At 37.7% G+C, this 16,242-nt stretch overlaps 1 long non-coding RNA gene across 2 annotated transcripts in view; it reads right to left on the reverse strand.

Moving 5' to 3' along the window:
• The window catches only part of LOC131382487 (uncharacterized), a 131,130-nt gene extending 117,497 nt beyond the window's left edge, over positions 1-13,633 (reverse strand). For both annotated transcript variants that reach the window (XR_009212007.1, XR_009212008.1), the window contains exon 1: positions 13,495-13,633. This is a non-coding gene — a long non-coding RNA (uncharacterized LOC131382487). The remainder of the gene's footprint in view (positions 1-13,494) is intronic.
• Positions 13,634-16,242: the final 2,609 nt, after the last annotated feature.

Genomic DNA, 16,242 nt, shown 5'->3' on the forward strand with positions numbered 1-16,242 from the left:
ATGAGGTCATTGGCAAATAGATGATATGTAAGTCCTTAAGACTGGATGAGATCATGCAGGAGTTACTATAGATAGGAAAAAGAAAAGGGGAATAAAGGAATTAGCCCTAGAATACTACAATATTAAAAGATAAAGGAGAGGAGAAGAAAACCTGACAGGAGGCTATGATGGAGTGATCAATGAAGTAGGAGGAAAACTATTAGTGTGGTGTCCTGAATATGAAATGAAAAGAGGTTTATTAAAGAGGAGTGCCTCGATGTAGCCAAACTGCAAAATCTGGAGGCACAATCCTTCAAAACTGTCCTCACTTAGGAAACCAACTGTAAGTGCGGGGGGGGGGGTTCCCCAAATCCCCTTAAGTATGACAGTTCTCCAGAAGTACTCACAGTACTCTCTGAAAGCTGTTATATTCATTGTCATGGTTTGTTACGGGACAATATACATTAAAACCAGCCAAAGGAAGACGCATAGGGCAGAATCTGGAAAGGTTCTAAGCATAGTTTTTATTGTCATTAGGGCACATTACTCTCTGGAATTGATGCATGATGATATGCACAGCATATTTACAAGCAGGGAAGCTCACCAAACCTCAGTCATTCCTTCATTTTGTAGAAATGACTGCTTATATGATTGTCTACTTGGGGAACCTATTTTCTAGCCCCAAATCCCTAGAAATTGAGCTGATAACAAGGCCCACTATAAATCACTTTTTTTATCATAAATTATTAGGTACAGTTCTAGATGCCCATGATGAATAATAAAGACACCCCCATCACTCAGGAAATTTCAGGCTTTCAGAGGTTATCTCCCAGGAGCAAGGGTAAAAGGCTAGACTTCTCTCTGGGCAAGTCCAAATTCATTACTATACATGGAATGAGTGGTTAAATAGGTCAAACACTGCTGAAATGTCACATTAACTATTGAAGAAACATAGCATTTTTATATGCTGGTAGTAATGATCTTTTAGGAAGTAAGTGTTGACAATGTAAAATGGAAGAGAAAGAATTTCTGAAGGAAAAGTTTTGAGTAGATAAGATCAGATAAGACCTAACCCCAAGGAAGATCAGATAAGACTTGACTCCAAGGTAGAAAGACGGACTATAGACAGGGGCATGACATTTCACCCAAGCTAAGGTGAAAAGCACAGTAGGTGGTTGCAGATACTGATAGATTGATGTGGTGGAACTCTGTAGACATTCTTTTCTGATTACTATGATCTTTTTCACTAAAGTATGAAGCAAAGTCATCAGAAAAGAGTTAAGATGGAAGAAGAGGTGTTAAACATTTAAAGAGAAGGGTCTGGAAAAAGATTCAAGGAAGTACAAGAGAGCTAATGGATTAAAAATAGTATATTGTGTTTCCCATCATCCATAAGGGCTTACTTGAAGTTAGTCATTATAAATTTATATGCTCTAATCATTGTGATTTTCAGATTTTCCTTCAGCAAAATTTAGATGCATTATGCAGGTGTGGAGTGGGAGGAGCGTTGGATTTACTAGGATTGTGGTTTTGCCAAGCATACAAGTTTTCATCATTTGGCTTAGCCTTCCTCCTCCATTCTAGATTCATAATCTGCATGTTTAACCTTTAATTTGCATCCAGAGAGGTTGATCCCTATGGATGGTATCACTAGGGATCCTTTGTAGCTGACATCAGATTGAGGTTCAATCAATGGAAGCTTCTAATGGGAGACTGGGGGTGGGAGGAAAAAAAATATCAGAATATTTTTATCTGCACTTCCTCTGCTCTGGAAGATCTTTCCTGGAAGCAGCAATGTCTTTGTCACATTTCTAGTTCTTACTGCATCAATCTAAAAAAGGACACTAGATAAAATTATCTCTAAATATGTTGGGCTTACTCAGAAATAAGAAATAAGGATTATAAAGTGTTCTCGTTCACAGCTTAATCCCTATGACTTCGGAGGCCAAGGTAAGAGAATCACTTCAGCCCAGGAGTCCAAGACCCTGTCTCTAACAAAGTAAGTAAAAAACACACACAGAAAAAACAATTATCCAGGTGTAGTAGGACATGCCTGTAGTTCTAGCTACACAGGAGGCTAAGCTGAGGCAGAGGCATCACTTGAGCCCAGGAGTTTGAGGCTGTGGTGAGCTATGGTAGAGTCACTGCATTCCATCCTGGGCAACAGGTCAAGAACCATCTTTAGAAAAAAAAAAAAAAAAAGATTATGGACTAGAATGCAGAGAATGGCAGATGCCACCAGTACACTCAGTGAGGGAAGGATAAGGGGAGCTTTTATTTGCAAAACGAGATTTTCATAAGCTGCTTAGAAAGAGTTCCTTGGTTCCAGAGGCTCAAAGTCAGAGTTGTCAATTCTTTTGTGGAGACACTGTTACCAAGCAAGGGTTCTTTCAAGAACATCTTATCTGAATTACTACAGTCCTAATGAATGTCTAGTGATAAACCTTATCAAAATAGGATATGTGTGAAGGATGTTAAAACATTTTAAAAAGTCCTTGGAAACCATTCTTATCTCAGACATGTCCATGAGCCTCCTCTCTTGCAGGCCTTCCCCTTCTGGATCTATTTTGTCTGGGTGTGACAAAAAGTGACTTTATCATGGTATCTGCAACTTTCACATTTCCCCCTTTTGATCAAGATCTTTTCCCAAAAGCATCATTGATCAATTAACATTAGTCAGGTTTTAAGTGTTCCTCAGTGCTGGGCTGGACTTTTTCAAGTAAGTTGGTCTTGTTCCACACTGAACAAAGGTGATTAACAGCTTGAAGTCAGCGTCAAAACTCTTGTAGCCACATTAGAGCAACAAAAAGGCCAGAAAGAGAAGCTCTTAGAATCAGTTTGTCTGAATTTTATATTAAAATTTGATTTTGTCTATTTCATAGGCATTGGCTATCATTTCAAGCACTGGGCTAACGTTATTTTGTAAAGAGTTATATTTCTAAATAGATTTTACAGACAACAGGTACACAGTTTAAAAGAAAAATACAAAGCATGAACAACAGCAATATGACAAGTCCAGTTTTCATGATGGTTTTGAGCCATGATCCTTGACTTAAAGGTAACTAACTGAACAGATCAAATGACCATAGGGAACTGAGCGAGACTTGTAGCCAGGTATGTTGTTTTCTTATTTTACATAACTGAGTCTTAACTTCCCCAGAGGAGTTTACTTAGGTAAAGCATGCACTAGTAGCAATAGCACAGACAATGCTTTGATTAGCTAATAAATAATCAAGAGTGACCCTTATCTAACACTACTCTGTCTAGAAAAGCTAATGAGTGCTGCTGTGCAACAATAGCCTTTGCAGTGGGGTCTGCAAAAACTCCTAGGGTAGCAGATAAATTTTGTATCATTTCTTCCTTAGCAGAAACATCATACCATGCCACAAAAGATCTGCAAAAGGAAGAACATCCAGAGTCCTGTAACCCACTTAATGACTCATGGTTAACTCTTTGATGTAGTAGGAGGGTCTAGGGGGGGATTATCCAGATGATAATTTTTAGAACTATTATATATTGACAAAAGAGCAATCAGATATTCCAACCCACATTAGCCTCCTGCTATCCAAGTGTCTAAACATCTGGAGCCCCATACTGAGGTATCTCACCCATAAAAGTAAACGTACATGATAGCAGTACAGAAAATTCTTCCATCTATGAATTTTCTATACATGGTAGAATTAAACCAGGAGTCAGTTATATTACTAAATATTGCTATTAGCCCTTTCTTTTGTAGTTGGTCCATATGTTTTTTTTTCTTTTTACATATGTTAGGAGGACCCAAGGAGGTTTCCCCCTGGGACTACAGACTGAGAAATGCAGATGAGGACATCCTCCTTCCAGGGAGAAAATAAAGCTAAGAATTAGAAGGGAGAAAGGGCATACAGGCCTGGCCCAGGTATCTTGGGGGAAAAAAACCATCTACTCAAATGTTGTCTACTTCAAGTCCCAGATATTTTAAGACAATTTCTAGTTTTAATTTGTTGATAAGAGTGCAGGCTCACTTAAGAGATAATAGATTTTTAGATGAGGTACGTGTATCCAGGAATCAGTTTCTTTAAGCTTGGCAGTGCAGATTTTTTTTTTTAACAAATGTGACATGGGCCTTTGCAGTGAAGTTGGAGGTAGTCTTTTCCAGTAGACAAAATACCATGACAAAATACCATGATTGTAGGTTATAATGTTCTAGTTCTTTGTCCCCTGGGAGCACACTTTGGAAAGATTGTTCTACCAGAGTATAATTTTTTTTTTTTTTTTTTTTTTTTTGAGACGGAGTCTCGCTCTGTCGCCCAGGCTGGAGTGCAGTGGCGCAATCTCGGCTCACTGCAAGCTCCGCCTCCCAGGTTCACGCCATTCTCCTGCCTCAGCCTCTCCGAGTAGCTGGGACTACAGGCGCCTGCCACCACGCCCGGCTAATTTTTTGTATTTTTAGTAGAGACGGGGTTTCACCGTGGTCTCGATCTCCTGACCTCGTGATCCGCCCGCCTCGGCCTCCCAAAGTGCTGGGATTACAAGCGTGAGCCACCGCGCCCAGCCTCAGAGTATAATTTTTATCTGTAGCCTTAATTATAATTTTATAATATTAAAGCATTTCACCTTCTATTAATTTGGAGTCAAAAGAAGTTGGGGCCAAATGCATAGGGAGTGCAGTAATTATCTGAAATAGTGAGAGCTTATGTAATCAAAGGGGGTAGTTCTAAGTTCAAATTCACTATACATAGGTCTTTTGGCCATGGCAGGTGTAACATTCCCAAAAGCTTTTCAAATTGATTTTTAAGAGTGCTATTGTTATGTTCAACTAGTATAGAGGACTGAGGATAATTAACACAATGAAAGTTCTGTAAGATTGGTCAGAAACCACACTCTTGTTTGATAATTTGCCTGGTAAAATTAGTTTCTCAGTGACTGTGGAGCTTAAGGGGTAAAACTCCAGGTAGATTTTTTTTTTTTTTTAATAATAGGACATTAGCCATTCCAGAAGTGCTTGCTCATCTGCAGGAAAAGGTTTCAACCCAATGGGAAAACATATAGATAAAAACTAAAATATAATTGTATTAATGTGAAGGAGATCGATGAATAAAATCCATCGGCTAATTCTCAAATGGCCCATTAAGGTGGTTAAAATGGCCTGGGGCTGTACACACTTGCTTTCTACGATGAGCAGGGGCAGGATAAATAAACATTTTTCAACTACGGTGTTGACGTTGCCCTATCAGTATTTTTTCATAAAAGTAATAATCTTTTCTGTAGTCTAATGACTTAATTAAGTACAGTATTTAATAACAAAAATTTCATGGGGTCTGGAAGAAAGGTTTTTTGTTGTGTTTGTTTTGTTTGTTTGTTTTGGCTAAAACCAGAGTTCCTCTTTATCATTAAACTAGCAGCTGTTATTTTTCCAATTTGGGTTTTTTGTTTTATTTTCTGTTTTTGGCCTCTGTTGCCCAATTCTGTGCATCTTTAGTAATTATTTTCAATTCATTTCTTAGGAATCTTTCTAGTTGGGTCATGACAAAGATTTGATCAGAAGGATCTTTAAGGGCACCATTCTTTGTTGTGTTATTAGCCAGGTAATTTCCTCTAGTTCCCATAGCGTCTGGTTTTGAATGGCCTAAAAATTTGATAATGGCTAGAGGGTGGATAGCTGTATTACATCTAATAATTCTATTATATAAATCCAATTCTTTATTTTGTCTTCATTGGAAGTAAGGAAACCTCTTTGTTTTCATAACATTCCAAAGCAATTTGTAAGTCCTACCAGCTGTCTGTGTAATCATTAACAGTCTTTCTCAGCAAGGAGACAGGCTTGAGTGAGGCAATTAGCTTTCCTGCTGGGCTGAAGAGGCTAAAGGCAAAAGAGCAGCTTTCACCACCTCAAAGGCATTAGTGGTTATAGAGCCTACACAATACTTGCCAGAGTCATTTTGTAAATATGAGCCATCCGTAAACCAGGACAACTAAGCATTGCCTAGGAGACTCTCTTGGAGATCCTCCGAGGTCTATCAGAGTTAAGCAGTCATGTGGTGTCTCACTTGAAGGATATGGCACAAGAGTTACAGAGTTAAGGTTATTGCAACATGAGTGATATAAGAAGAAGGAAGTAGGAGAAGTTCATAAGAAGCAAATCAGCTAGCAAAGGATGCTATATTAGTCTGTTCTCACGCTACTAATAAAGGCATACCCACAACTGAGTATTTTATAAAGGAAAGAGGTTTAATGGACTCACAGTTTCACATGGCTGTGGAGGCCTCATAATCATGGCGGAAAGCAAAGGAGAAGCAAAGCTTTATCTTACACGGTGGCAGGCAAGAGAGCTTGTACAGGGGAACTCTCATTTATAAAACCATCAGATCTCATGAGACTTATTCACTACCACAAGAACAGTATGAGGGAAATTGCCTCCATGATTCAATTATCTCCACCTGGCCCCACCCTTGACATGTGGGGATTATTGCAATTCAAGGTGAGATTTGGGTGGGGACACAGCCAAAGCATATCAGATACTGAGTGAGATGTGAGTTTAAGACAGCTTACTAGAGAGTGATGTTGGTCCCTATACTTTGGGTTAAGATTCCGAATGTGTTTCCTTTCTTTACACATACGAAGAGGAAAAAAAGAGATTTTATAATTAAGATGCCCTGGAGCTGAAAAATGTACCAATTTTTCCTTTGGTTTAAAAACTTACTTTTCAGATTTTGCCCCTAAAGAGACAGATTTGATTCAGCAGTGATGGGTGGCATTATTTTTGGTTTTTGAACAGAGAATGATATAACAAATGAGGAAACTTGGGAAGTCAGACGACTCCAAGGTTGAGTCAGCACAGTTTGCTTTGTTAAATTGTAAAATTATTTCCCTGTTCTGAGGGAAAAAAAGTTCTAACATAGTATTTTTCTTGAAAATCAAGTCCAAGGAGGAAGTAGATAGGGAAGAATTAACAAGCAAAAAAGGGACAAGTGCCTTGGAGAGGGACAAGTTAGAAAGGGATGGGCTGTGAAACAAAAACAGCTAAAAGCTTGTTTGAAACTCCCATGTGTATCTTTTTATTAGCCCAAGGCATGGGCTGATTGTGGCTGGTGGGGTTAAGAGTTGATACTCTTGCTCCAGTATCTGTAAGCACAAAGACCTCATTCCCAACTTGAAGAGTGGTTTCACCTAGATGATTGAGGGAACTGGGAAGAGCCCCTGTAGTCCTTGGTGCCTGAACAGGCAGACTGAAGAGTTGTCTCCAGGTGGGGAAGAAGGGTTGGGTAGCTGGGAAATGTAAACAATACTTTTTGAGTAGTAGTAAATTACTAGGAAGAAGAAATGTGAGGTAGGGACTGGCAGAACTTGTTTTCTGGTCACAATCTTGCTGACCAAAACAGGATCTGTTCCAGACAGGATAAAGAGAAGAAACTGGCAGGAACGAGTGATGGAGACGAAAGTGATCCTTAGCTGCTCTCATTGCTCATTGACATAAGACACTCCCACCAGCACCACGACAATTTAAAAATGCCATGGCAATGTACCCAGGCATTGCCATCCCTCTCTAAGGCAACAACCCAGAAGTTATTGCCCCTTTCTGAAAATGTTCTAAATAGCCAGCCCCTCAGTTTGCATTGACATACCGTTAATTTACATGTAATTGAAAGTGTGCTTTCCTGAGTATAAATACAGTTGCCAAGAGCCCACACATTGTTCACTCTGGCCACATGGCCTAAGAGGTAAGCTTGCTCCGCAAGGAGCAGTACCATTTAATAAAAATTGCTGTCTAATATCATCAACTCACTCTTGAATTCTTTCCTGGGCAAAGTGAAGAAACCTCCCAGGCTAAGCCCCAATTTGAGGGCTTGCCTCTCCTGCATCAGATGAACCTGGGACATGGGAGGCAGACATTAAGAGAAGGTGAAAGGTGAAGTTGCACAAGAAAAAAAGGCTATTTTATTATGTAGATAAAGTACCCCAGGTAATCTCTTGGAGCTGCCCTTAGAAAAATAGAGTCTGTTTGGGTGTGGTAACAAATTCCAGTCTTTTCTCTTCTAGTGGTTGATCTTTCCTTGTTATTTGATGAGATCTCTAGGAAGAGGACTTAAAGCAATTGCGTTTCTTTTGGAAAGAATCTTTCTTGAACAAAGAAAAAAAATTCCAAAGGGAAACCCTTTCTGAGTTTGGTGTGATCCAGGTGAGATTAGAAGGACTTTGGTTCTAAGGCCACTGCTAAGGCCTTTTAGCATCTTAAAGCACCAGTCTTTAGGGTTATCACTTTGTGAAATCCAACAGAATCATATAGTATGTAATCTTTTGAGACTGGATTTTTTTTCACTTAGCATAATTTTCTGGAGACTTATTAAAGTTGATGAGAAAGAGATTTTCAGGCTTTTTTGGCACTCTCTTTTCCAGTGGCCTGGCTTCTTATGGTAGTAGCCTGGCCCAGGATGTTTCTTCCCAGTGTTATGTCTGGGAAGCTCCATCTGCTGTAATAGGAGATTTAAAACTTGAGTGGTTTTCTCTGTATTAGTGTCCTCATAGGTGCCAGCAAGCTGATTTGCCAAATTATCTAGATCAGAAGTAGGTATAGTTTTCCATTCTATCCAGGCTCTTTGGACAAGCTGAGAGAGTTCTCCAGAAAGGAGAACTGTAATTCTGCTCACAAACAGAATTAAAGCCTACTTGAATAGATTCAACATCTATAGGTAATTCATAATTTTCTCTAAGTACAACCTGGATTTGATATATTTTTTTAAAAACATGGCCTGGAGTACAACTGTAATGGCTGGAAAGTGGCTCATCAGGTTCTTAAATATGGGACTGGATTTTATCGCAGTCTAAACGTAACGCCTAAGGTTCTTGCCTAGCCACGCCAAAGAATTCGTGTGGCGGCTGACCCCGGCAAGTGATAGAGACATGGACCAAGAGAGAGAAAAAGCTGTAGGCTTTACTGGGCAGAGTGAAAGTACAAAGCTTCCACAGTGTGGAAGGGGCCCCAACGGGTAGCCAGAGTTAGATTATATGATTGCCTTTTAAACTCCTTAAGGTGGGAAATACCTGAGGCGGGAAGATGTTACTAGAGCAAGAAACAAAGACAGTAAATTATTTTGTAACATGTCTTAGATTTGGAAGAAGAACGGAATTGCAACTTAGGTTTCATCTACTTTATGACCTTGCAGAGGCACGGCAAAGGAGACAGGATCTTACAGGACTTTACAAAGTATGTTTACAAGGAATTGAAATTGGAGTATAGATAAGGTCCACTGGTCACAGACAAACGGGCAGTTAAGGTTCCTTTTAGTTTCGGGGGAGGGGGAAGAGAGAGGGAGAGAGGACACACGGAAACTTACAGCAAAATTTTTGCTGTTTACAGCTTTCTTGGGGAAGAAAACACATGCACAAATCGTGGTATTAGAAATGTTTTAAGCATATATCTTCAATATTATTCATCCAAGACCGAAGTAAGTCCTGATGCAGGAAATGAGTGAGTTTCACAGCTTTCTGAGCCCGTACTTGACTTAGTAAGCCCAGCTGGCACCTCCTCTCATAAAGTTTTAAGGAAAGCCTCAAGAATGGCCTCATGGAAGTTTTTGCTACGCCTTCAGTTCTGTCACAGTCTTTAGAGGTGTTTTTGTCTCATTCTCCCTCAGGATCACACCAAAAAGCCTTGGTCATTCAGCATGGTGCCTGACCTTCAGCAAATATGTGAGTCAACTGGTATAGGTCAGAAAACCTGGGGTTGATAGGCCTGACTTACTAAGTGGAGTTAATCAGCAAACTGGGGAGGGCTCTCAGTGATCCGTGGAAATTCCTTGGCAATGGCTTGAAGTTAAGCTTGCATAAAAGAAAAATGGGAATTTGAGGTTTAGAAGAATTATCAGTGAGTTTAACTTTAAAATGACAGGTTTTACCAGACCAAAGAAGGATAGAGAGCAAGAACAGAGGAAAGGGAAGGAGAGGTCTCTTCTAGAGAGGACAGAGTCTGGACCTAAGGCCTTCCTTAACTGTTTCTTTGTCTCAGTTAATTTTGAGATAACATATTACTACTCTAATAATTTACACATGAGATAACAAAGGCCCAGATTGTTTTTTGTTTTTGTCATTGTTGTTTTTTTATTTGACAAATATCTCAGACTAGTTAAATGACAGAAAATAGAATTAGAACTAATGACTTCGTAAGTTCAAAGTGTGTGTGTGTTTGTGTGTGTGTGTTGAATGATACCCTGCTTCCTTATGAAAGGACAGAGACACATTGTCTTTGTCATAACTGTAGGGTAGTCCAATATTCATGACAAACAACCAACAGGTAATAAAGAGGAGCTCAGATTAATTCAGTTTATTTTGGGCCCTTTTTGAATAGTAGAATTCTTTTCAATGTTTCTACAGTGTCTCTGTGTGTTTTGTTTTCAATTGTGCTCAAATGGGTCAACCTCTATTTTCATAGTTATTAAATTCATACCTTAATCACAGAGATTAAAATAATTAAAAGCACCTATAAGTCTTAAGTTCATAAATCACTTCTGACACCATAATTATGTACATAAGAGACTACTGCCAAAATTAAATCCCTATGTCTCCATGTTTTTGTCTGAAATTCCTTTGTCTAGTATTAAGGAGTTAAGAAAAAAGAACAACTTCTGCAATACTTCCTACAAAAAACCCCACAAAAAACATCTACTTTAAACAGGGTTACTATCATTACAGATGCAATTTTTTTTTAAATTTAAAAACTAGGAACTGAGCTACCTATACAGCTTATTTTAATTGAATGCTTATTTCTCTTTCTATTCAGTTTCCTGGTGACCAATTGAATTGTCAGAAGAAGGCATTTTATGTACAGAGTGTTTATTTATCTCAGATAAAAGGGACTATTCAAGCAGACAACAGAAATAAATAATGCCTGATGAATTCTATCTACTGAACTAATTCTCATTTAGTGGTAACTCTATGGTCTACAAAAATGAAAATGATTGTATAAGTTAGTTGATGTATTACTGTATTGCTTCTATTCATTGTTTCTGAACTATGGAAAGTACTGAAATGAAGGCACATTTGTGGAATACAAAATGCAAATGAACCTAATTTGGAAGTAGGATAAACAAATTGGAGAGAGTTAATTGCTTTTTTTAATGTAGCATGGTTGGCTTAGGACTTCTTACTCAAAGACATACTATAGCTTGGAACTTTTATGTGTTTTTTAAAAATCTATACTCTAGAGTTTTGGCGGAAAAAGTAATTTGGGTACTAGTATGGGCATTCTGTTTTGATAACTAAACTCCCAAAGCTCACAATGTGGGTATCACCACAGTCCATGGTTTGGACTTCAACCTTTTAGGCATCAGGTTGCACCTTTACATTTATTCAGAGTTAATAAGACTTAAGAAATTGAATAAATAATTATCTCTAGAAGAGTTGAAGTTAAAAGAAAAGATTACATATTTCTATGGGCTGACTTGTGTTCTCTGAAAATTCATATGTTGAAACTCTGATCACCAATACCTCAAAATGTGGTAGTATTTGGACACAGATCTTTAAAGATGTGATTAATTTAGAATTAGGCCCTTTGGGTGAAGCCCTGATCCAATATATTTGATGCCCTCATAAAAAGAGAAGACACTAGCGGCACTGGAGCACAGAGAGAGAACTTGTAAGGATACACAATGAGAAGGTGGCCATCTGCAAGCCAAAGAGAGGGGCCCAATGAGAAATCAACACTATTGACACCTTGATCTTTGTCTTGTCACCTCTGGAACTGTGAACAAATATGCTTCTGATTTTTTTTTTTTTTTTTTGTAGACATGGAGTCTTGCTTTGTCGCCCAGGCTGGAGTGCAATGGCATGATCTCAGCTCACTGCAACCTCCACCTCCCGGGTTCAAGCAATTATCCAGCCTCAGCCTCCAGAGTAGCTGAGATTACAGGCACATGCCACCATGCCTGGCTAATTTCTTTTGTATTTTAGTAGAGATGGGATTTTACCATGTTGCCCAGGTTCAAACTCCTGAGCTCAGGCAATCCGCCCACCTCGGCTTCCTAAAGTGCATGTTTCTGTTTTTTAAGCCACCCAGCCTGTGGCATTTTATTATGGCAGCCCTAGAAAACTAATATATGCACTAATTGTTATAAAATGAGATTACAAATATAAAATGGAACAGATCATATATCTTCTGACCAGCACATTTTTCTGTAAAAGAAATTTACACAGGCACCAAGAAAGTAATCAGACAATAGATTCTTAGTTATGTAAATTATTAAGGTTTTTAAATTTTTAATTATTTGAACCAGGAGAGCCCAGTTTGAGGCTCACAAATTGAAGTCCAATAGCAGATGCAAGTCGGTGATGATCTTTGGAGAAAAGACAATATTAGAAATCTAAAAACACATTGTCTTGCTAAATGTCCTCAAGGAACTGTACTATCATCTCAATGTTATCATCTGTCTTTCATTTAGTGTATATGTTTTTGTGGGCATAAGTTTGGATGTGGGTGAGAATGGGCTATAGTAAATTTCCAAATACTTTTTAACAGGGCAAATAGAAGAATCCTCTGTTGGCCTCCCCCTGGTCTAGTTTGTTCTTGTGTATCAGGAGTTCCTTTGGATTCAAGCAAAAAATTTCCAATTAACAGTAATTAAACTTATAGTAGTTTAGTTTCCTCATGTAACAGATGCTCATCCTAAACTTAGGATGCTTTTTTATCCTAAACTGATAAGTTTGCCTTCAAATGATTCTAATATGATTCATTTTCTTTTTCTAGGCACAAAAATCAGGGGAAGACTAACAATAAAAGGCTTTTTAATAACATATAAGACACTCTCTTACTAAGGAATTCCACATATATCCCATTGTTCTTAATTGTGTCACATGGTGAACCTTGTTTGAAAGATTTTCAGCCTCAGTAAAAGAAGAAGATAAGAGAAAAATGGTTGTTGAGGGCTTAAAATAGTCAGTGGACAGACTGTGTCAGCCAACCCATGAAAGGAAATAGCCTGTAAAACTCTATCTAACACATTTAATCTTCCCAGGGGAGACATTTTTGCTAATGGGACCAGTTGAGTTCTATGCTTAGAGTAAACTCTTACTGAAATTATCTCTGTGGTTGCAGTTTGCTTTACATCTAAAAAGTAGCTTTCTTCGATTTTTTTTGATAAGCTCTTTCTTGTATCTTTTCAGATCCATGTTTTCTATCTTTAAATATATAAATGTATTTAATTAGGTTGAAGTAAAATATTACTAGGGTAAGAAGTCATTCTGCTTTGTTAAACTTGAGTTCCATTATTGCTACTGAGACTCATTCTGTGCATAAGCCTCTCTAAGTGAGAAGATCACTTATACACTGCCAAGTGGGTAAGACTTCACCTACTTGCAATCTAACAAGTCGGCCTGGCACAGTTTTAAGGATGCTGCAGAATAAACAAAACCACTGGGTTAGAGACTTTGGACAGTCGATTTCTGACAATAAAAGCAGCAGCCAGAGTACCAGCACTTTTTTACACTGGATTCTCAAGTACCAATTTCCATGGAGTGACACAAAGAGGGACAGGGGATACTTACGCAGGAGGTGGGTTTGTTATAGGTAAGAAACTCTGAGGTTTGGAAAATGGACTCTCTCATAATAGTCAGGAAGCACGCCTGTGCTTTGCTCTGGATGGAGTCACTATATCTTTCAAGGTGATTTGCAATATAAACATCTGTGAAAAGATAATCCAACACAAAGGGTACTTAGAACCATGCTCCAAAGACTTGCAGATATGTGGATAAATGTAGCTTTATTTAATGAGCCCATCTCCTCTGAACTAAACTGTTTAAAGGTGACATGGGGAAGAGAGAATAAATGGAGAGAAGAAACTCCTAAATACCAGAAGACCAATAAAATTAATTACATATTTCTTAATGCTCATCAGTATATTTTTAATTGCTTAAGAACAGAAGAAAAATATCTCTTCAGAAAAAATAAAATTTACAAAACGTCTAAAGATAATTTTTTCCATAACTCATATCCTTGATTTAATGTACAAATACCTAATTTTGTAATAGAATAATTATATTTGTTGTTTTACAATTCAATGAGAGGATAAGCTAAATAGAACTCTACAAATAGCTGGATGTAATAAACACTATATAACAGAATCTAACATGTAATTACTCTATACCTGAAAATAAAAATATTTAAATACAAGACTGTACCCTTACTAGAATGATAAAGGCAAAATATCATGATATTTTTATAGATATATTTGAATTAAGTACCTTATTTGAAGAAAAAATATTTAATTTACTCAAATTTTTGAATACTAGTTTAGTGTATGAAGTAAAACTACTTATATAGAGAAGACAATTCTTTTTTATTTGGTTGCAGTATACACAATAGGCATATGCTATATTCGGTGTTATCCATTATATGTTATGTGCTATATGATACATAATATATTATGTATATTACTCCATATTTACAGCAGGCACCAGTCTTTCTTACCGGTCTTGAAGCAAATTGCTATGACTGTCTATGGAGAAGGCCATGTGGCAAGTAACTACTGATGTCCTCTACGTTATAAGAGGAATTTCCAACCTACAGCCAGTAAGAAGCTGGAGCTTTCATTTATACAGCTACAGGAAACCAAAGCAAATCCTCCCTACATGAAACTCCAGCCAAGAGGCCAACACCTTAATTGGAGCCTTGAGAAACCCTCAGCAGAAGACAGCATAGCAAGAGATAACTAACGTAATCTCTATGCTCAGAAAAGATGCAAAACCCACAGAGGCCCATAGAGAATCTTCTCCCAACATTGCACTGAGGAGCTCTCAACTACACATATTATAAAAGTTAGTAACTTTCCCAATTAAATAACGAGCTGTCAAATGCAATAAGACAACTGAAAAGAGGCCTCACAGAGTATAATTAGCTGTCTTTTTCCTTTTTCCACACAAATGTTGTAACACTTCTTATTTGCAAGGTGTTACCATAGTATGTAACAGAAAAATAAGTGAGACATGGATAATGTATTAAAGAATTTTCCATCTAGTAACAGATGTGAAATACTGTGCTACTCAATTGTTACATCCTTTGCTCAGAAACAATCTTAGCCTCATATGTAGCTAAATGTGTCCATCTGTACACAATTGTCTAATGTTTCCAGTTCATACTTTTTTTTTCACAGAAAATCTACTGTATTGAGTACACATTAGGAAAAAAATCTTGTTTTTCTTAGCATCAAAATTTCCAGTTACTCTTCCACTCTATTAGCTCAGTAAAAAGATGCACTGGAGGTGATTCTATCCTTGAAGCAGTTGGAATACAAAGGATAATCAATTGATTGGTGAGCTTTCCTAGATTCCTAGGTTATTCCAGTACATATGCAGCTTTTGTTTTGCTCTGAAGCATATGCAAGCTGAAACATAGCATTGAATTATTTAGGTATGAAGAACAACTCTAGATGCTATTTGTGGACAGGGAAAGGAAAATGTAAAAGGTGATGTAGTGATAGAGCCGGTGACCAGAGAATATCTCTTGAGAAGAGAAAACAGATTATCCATCTGTCCGTATATCTATCTAAACAACTATCATCTATAATGTGTTGTCATATGGTGTACAAGGGGAATAAATTTTCCGTGTATTCCTTGACATTTCAATAAAATCTATAACTCTGGGAGTGATATTTTTAGGGAATAGACTACTTGCTAAGGTGTTACATTATCCAGGTCAGTGCAGAGTGAAAAAAAAAAGAAAAAAACACCATTGGGATCCCAGCTACATTTGAACTAAAATTTTAATGCACATTAAAATTTATGTGCCTGTCTCTAATCAGATAAATCAGAAATTCTTTGGAATTCTTTAGTATAATATGTGTGTGTATTATTCATGTTTGTATGTGCTGCACCTGACACAGCACACTGCATGGTAACATACATGTAATGTAACGAGCAATCTGTTGGGTTTTTTTAGATTTTAAATAAATAGGTAGATGAAGATTTTATAGCCAACTTCCAACAGAAGTATGGTATTGTGGCCATAGATTAAATGAGAGACAAGCCTAGTTGTTGTCCTTTACATACATTGACGTCTACAGGTTTTCTTTTGTTTTTGTAAATCTTGATTATAAATATTTAACACATTGAATGTTTTAGCTATCATATTTTCTTAAGAATAACTAACATGGCTGGGCCCGGTGGCTCATGCCTGTAATCCCAGCACTTTGGGAGGCTGAGGCAGGTGGATCATGAGGTCAGGAGTTTGAGACCAGCCTGGCCAACATAGTGAAACCCCATCTCGACTAAAAATACAAAAAATTAGCTGGGTGTGGT

Source organism: Hylobates moloch, unplaced genomic scaffold (assembly GCF_009828535.3).
Source record: "Hylobates moloch isolate HMO894 unplaced genomic scaffold, HMol_V3 SCAFFOLD_30, whole genome shotgun sequence".
In the NCBI taxonomy this organism is placed as follows: Eukaryota; Metazoa; Chordata; class Mammalia; order Primates; family Hylobatidae; genus Hylobates; species Hylobates moloch.